Source organism: Medicago sativa, chromosome 2 (genome assembly GCF_051527215.1).
Source record: "Medicago sativa cultivar Bolivia chromosome 2, Bolivia_mono, whole genome shotgun sequence".
Classification (NCBI taxonomy): Eukaryota; Viridiplantae; Streptophyta; class Magnoliopsida; order Fabales; family Fabaceae; genus Medicago; species Medicago sativa.
Genome location: NC_140750.1, coordinates 49,745,764 through 49,751,702, shown reverse-complemented (window position 1 = coordinate 49,751,702; position 5,939 = coordinate 49,745,764). Strand labels below are relative to the sequence as shown.

At 33.2% G+C, this 5,939-nt stretch overlaps 1 long non-coding RNA gene across 2 annotated transcripts; it reads right to left on the bottom strand.

Annotated features, from left to right (window-relative positions):
• Positions 1 to 1,970: 1,970 nt before the first annotated feature.
• LOC146947170 (uncharacterized) lies at positions 1,971 to 3,892 on the bottom strand. Of its 2 annotated transcripts, none has more exons than XR_015026911.1 (2): positions 3,468 to 3,892; positions 1,971 to 2,757 (listed from the first exon to the last, which is right to left on the bottom strand). It is a non-coding gene; the product is annotated as an uncharacterized LOC146947170 (long non-coding RNA). The 2 variants fall into 2 exon arrangements; XR_015026912.1 differs by having other exon boundaries at positions 3,700 to 3,892.
• Positions 3,893 to 5,939: the final 2,047 nt, after the last annotated feature.

Sequence of the window (5,939 nt, the reverse complement as noted above, 5' to 3'; positions counted from 1 at the left end):
AGGCAGCAAATATATCACAAATATATTTTAATTTTATGTGCCTACTTTTCAAAATAAACTTTATGTACAAAATCTTCGTGAATCAATTTATAATTTCAAATAGAAATTAAGCTGCAAGATATGATAACAATATTTGAAAATTATCTCAAATCAAATCCAAATACTTATTTGTTAACATCTCATTTATATATGTTATACCTACTACCGAAAATATATAACAATACAAAAAAAAAAAAACTTTATAAATAAGTCGAAACTGAATATTTGATTTGAAAAGATTAAAAAAAAAAAAAATCAACCAAATCAGATTCATATCAGAATCCTTAATTTCAAAATTTCTGAAAGTTAAAACAAATTTAACTATGTCAAATGATAAAACTTCATTTGACCAGTTCTTCATAACTTGCAACATTGAAGAAAGAATATTTTCCCAAAAAAAAAGGCTTACAAATATGACCGGTTACCAAAATAGTATACTTTGTTACAAATTTATATCGATCATATATTTTTATCCAAAATAATAACTTAGCAAGACATCCATATGTGTTATTTTATTTGCCAAGCAAACGCAAGCATACAAGTATAATAAACTGGATCCAAAATATACACAATCCAAAGACTGGAATTGATGCAAACTTTAAATCAATTTCCAATTCAAGTAAGACAAAGGAAAATATGTATTACTATAATCATAAAGGTAATTTTAAACACAAATATTTGGAAATCAAATTAAGAGTTTATAGCCAAACTTCAACAAAGTAAAATTACCCAAAAAATTTGATGAAACCAAGGAAATTTTACCCCATACCCTGACACATGTACTTTCACCCCTACAATTTTTTCAAAATTCCAATTTTACCCCTTTTATTATTTAACCTTTTACACATAAATTTTTCACCCTCATTTTAAACTTATCCTAATTCAGTATGAGTTCACCCCCACATGATATTTTTCCAGGTACATATTTCCTTTTTTTTTTTTCACTGAATCGTTTCCGAAATTTTTTCGGAATACTCAAATATACATTTCCGATAATAATTCAGAATACTTGTATATACCATTCCGAAAATAATTCGGAAAACTTGTTGGCTTAGCTTTCCGGTGTATATTCGGTGCATGCTAGTTATATCACAGTAACAAATAAGTTAAATGTGGAAAACACAGAACCGGAAATGTTTATACTAGTTTTCCGGTGCATTTAATTTATTTTTATTTTTTAAAATTCCAATTTGCTTTAATACTAGAACTTATATTCTTGATTCTTGATATTTTTAAAGTTTTAATTTTTTTATATAATTTTTAAATAGGTACGGACATACCTCAATTATGTGATAAAGATCAATCATGTGCAAACACCACTGCTGCATTCACAACTACACAAAGGTTTGATACAAGAGAAGGTGTAAATTCCAACATTTGGTTGCTGCTAAAGGGAAAATACACAGGAGCAGCAACACAAATCCAAACAGCCTAACCAAAAAAGACACCCACCAGTACTAAATAACCCATCCCATCTAACAATGATGCTAGCATATTCCAACACAATTCCAACCATCCGCACAATTGCTTGGGCTAAACAGCAAAACAACAAGTTTCAAGCTGATACAGTCACCAAAAATGTGAAAATCCACCTTCTGCACCAAAAATTGGCCTGCAACAGAACCTCCGAACAACACCAAGCAGCCCCTGTCAACCACAGCCAACCAAAAGCCAAAACAGACAGCAGCACCTCGCCCAAACAACAACACCAAGCAGGCCTGCCACTACCAGTCCACCCTTGACAGCAGCACCTCGCCCAAACACCAACGCCAAGCCATTGGTGCAATGCTTTATGACTATCAAAATGACACTTATTTGATCACAAACTCGTTCCTGCATTTATATATATATATATATATATATAGGTTCCTGCATATATAAATATTGATCACAAGCTTTAAAGCAACAACACTCTATATTATATCCCAATATTGCAAAGTCAATAGTAGAATGTATAATCATGAACCAAAAGTCGATAATACAACGTTTAAAATAAACCAGAAGTCGATATTACAATGTATATCATAAACCAAAAGGTGATAATACCAAATTTAACATAAAGGAGAAGTCCATAATGAAATATATAATAAATAAACAAAGATAAATAATATAAAGGTCCACCGTGAGACAGGTCTAATGCTTGATACAAATGCTCAAATTGGGATTCCTCTTTTGTGGCCCCTACCGCATCCAAGTAACCCTGTAGTACCACTCCATGTATTTGTGACTTCATATGGATATATCACAAGAGATGCTCCTCCAACGACCCGATGCACGCTAGAATGGTAATCAATCCACTCAACATCTACATCCAAGGCATGGCGATCTGGAGGTGGTGGCGGTATATATTGTATGTATCCAAATTGTCGGATACACCTCTCAGGCAAGTAAGGAACTACAGTGTCGTACCAGCGAAGACAACCACTATAAAGACATATATTGTCAAATGGGACTACCCGAGAGTGACTCTGAATTGGACGCCATATGACATCTGTAGGTGTTAGATCATCTATCAATCTCCGTATCTGATCGACCTTCAGAGTCCCCTGCTTGTATTTCCATCGCATAGCTCGAGGGTAACCTCATGCTGCTCTACCTCTTGATTTATGAGCTGCTCCTCCGCTTGATGTACAACTGGTTGGTCACGAACCACCTCATGTCGTCGTTCGTTTCGTCCTATACGTATAATCTTGCCACCTCGTCCTCTGCACCGAACCACTGAATAAAAATAGACAAAGAATTAATAAAAAAAAGACAAAAGAATTAAACTTAAAAACAATAACATCACAAATTCATAAAAAGTATTGTCTGGAAAGTGCTTTTTATCACAAATTCATAAAAAGTATTGTCTGGAAAGTGCTTTTTCATGGAAGTAAAATATCAATTACACTCATCAGATTTTGTTGTAACTAATAATTGAAGTAGCAATTGTTTATAAGAAGAATATTTCAACTTCAAATTGAGCAAAAGTTGTAATGAATTTTTACATTCCTCTATGGAGGTAATTAATACTAATCTTCATATCATATATATAGTGTTTAACTTCTATCTCTAATATTAAGCATTATTCTGCAGGATAGAAAAAAACAATGAAATGTAAATTAGCAAGTACAAGAACCAATTAAAAGAATCAATTAAGTAAGTAATGGACAGAGTAGGAAGAACTGAATGAATTCAATTTGCTACAATGTAATTATATTTCAACATCCATTGATTTGCCTATAGAAGTAACCTTGATCAGTAGTATATCTGTCAACAAAAAAAGTAGTAGATCATGACAAAAGCTACTTCAGAGAGCTATGCCGTCAGTTAAAAAAAAAAAGGATTAAGAACGTAAAAAAAAAATTGTGCCTGAACCGGAATTCTTCACCAATCGATTCCGGGAAGAATTAACCGGAACACTTTGCATGCGTTTTCCGAATACTAACCGGAACGCTTTGGTGAACACGGTTCCGGGAACACCATTCCTCCTCCGACGACATCTGACCAAATAGTTATTCCAGAAAACGATTCCGTGAAGGATTTCTAACACACTAAACCAGAAAACCTTGAAAAACCTAACCGTGAAGGATTCCCGCAAACCATTAAGAACAAACTCAGGAAATTGAGGATGAGAAAGAACACAGAGAAGATGAAGAGAACATAGGAAATCAAGCTTACTTGTTTGTTGAAAGCAGAAGAATGTTTTTCCAGAAAAAGGTTGAACTCGTTGAACTGCCACGAGAATGGTTTAGGGTATGTGGGGGTGAAAAGTGAAAGGGTAATTTTGTTGTTTTATATAAAGGATAAATTTGGTAGTTTATGTCAAATGTTGGGGTGAAGGGATAAATGTAGGGGTGTGGGGTATAACTTCCTGAAACCAAATATCAGCGAGCCCAAAAACAAGAAACAAATATATGAAGTTTTATAAGCTTAAGCTGGTTTCATCTATTGAAACTAATATGTCATTGCACTTATATATATTTTGTGTTTCTAACCAAAAATTTTAAACAAAAAATTAAAAAAATAGAATTAATCAAGCCAATTGAAACCATAGCTTTAAGGTTCGATTGAAATTGCATAGATACTGAAAAGGAGTTGACCAAAAATCATGCCGCTATGGATATGTTTCCAATAACTTGAAACAATTGAAAATTGGAATGCAGTGTATCGAATTAAATAAACAAATAATCATAAGCCAATTTCAAACTATTTTCGATTCCGAAACATGAAGATATCCTTTCGGTAAACAAACCACGAAAACAAAAAACGACCAACAAAAATTAGGGCTCATGACAATAAATCATATCCCAAAAAATCAAACACGAAGACAGCTCTGATACCACTTGTTAGAGATTTATGTCTTAATTCATAAAATATGTTCAATACAAATAAAAGTATAGCGGAAGCAAATTGATCATTGAACATGAATTATGATCGGATCTACGACATGTTTGATTTATCAAGAATATTAAGAATTAGGGTACTAGGAATACCTGGATAAAGCTTTCATGTAGCCCTCTTGACAACGGCAATAAGGAGAGAAGGTGATTTGAATCAAACATCAACATCAACACGGTTAGCGGCGGCTGATTTGGTTCTTCCTCAACCGGTACCTTTATGCCTCAAGTTCTCTTCAGATGGGGAGAAGAGAGAGTTCGCCGTGTGTGGTATATTGGGGACCATAGCCTCTTTTATATTGGATGGCCATTAGGGTTTCCCATTATTCCGTTAATGGGTCATCCAGACATCCACTCATTGAGTCCATATCAACTAATTAAATATTTATTTAATTATCCAATTAGAAATCTAATAGCCTTATTACTTAATTTGATCACTAATCAATTAAGGCTCACAATTGATAAATAGCTAATATAATTATTATTACGATATTTGCCCACATAATGATATTTGAATATTATTAAATAATAAAATATTCCAACACTATGACCACTCAAATATGGTGCTACCACCATTCTAACTACTAACTTAGTCCATTCATGGACATCAGTGCGAATGTTCAAAGCAAGGTTTTAAATAACGGTCGCGGTCAAGGCCGCGCGTTTGCTTATAGGATTTCAAGATTTTGGTTATTACGGGTGTTGCGATACCGATTGCGGTTGTCGCTGTGTGAATTAATCATAAGATTGGATAACTCTTAAATAATGATAGTTACCTAAATAACTTAAACTAGGGATAGATTTTGAGTTCTAAACTAGATAAGGAGATACCTTTATGTAATTTATGATCAAACATGTACTAAAAATATGATTTTAATCTATCAAAATTTAAAAAAATATCCGGATTCTATGTCTACTCTATTGTCATGAACGACATTATTTTTATACTCTTTTGGCGATATATCATATATTATACAGTTGGCAAATTAAATGAAATTATACCATTGTACACCTTCTTTTGTAATGGGATGGTTATCTCTTCTTTTGGCAACTACGCAGACCTTATAAAAATAAAAAAAGAGGGAGGGAAGTGTATTTGTAGAGTAGAAACCGTGATGTTCCTGTTAAGAAGAGGTGTAATATATACTGCTATAATTCATTTCCATTTAAGAGGCTATTATTCGACAACAGATGCTTCTTGAACACTTCTCTTAAGAAATCAAAGGTGTCACCATATGATAATCAACGTAAAGATAAAGACGATACTCCTTTGTCGACGAGATTTGCAATGCCGGTTGGTAAATCTGCCGATAAGTCACTTTCTTCCCCGAAGAAAGAATTTGATTTGGTAGAAAAATTATTTGAAGAATTCAAAAATAAAAGACAAGAAGAAGAGGAAAGATTGCAGTCCATAAAGAGAGATATTGAGGAGTGCTCCAAAGAGCTTGGAAATATGAAAAGAAATTAGTTAATCACAAGATATGGAAAATACTGCAGCACTACACCTAGGCATTGAAAACA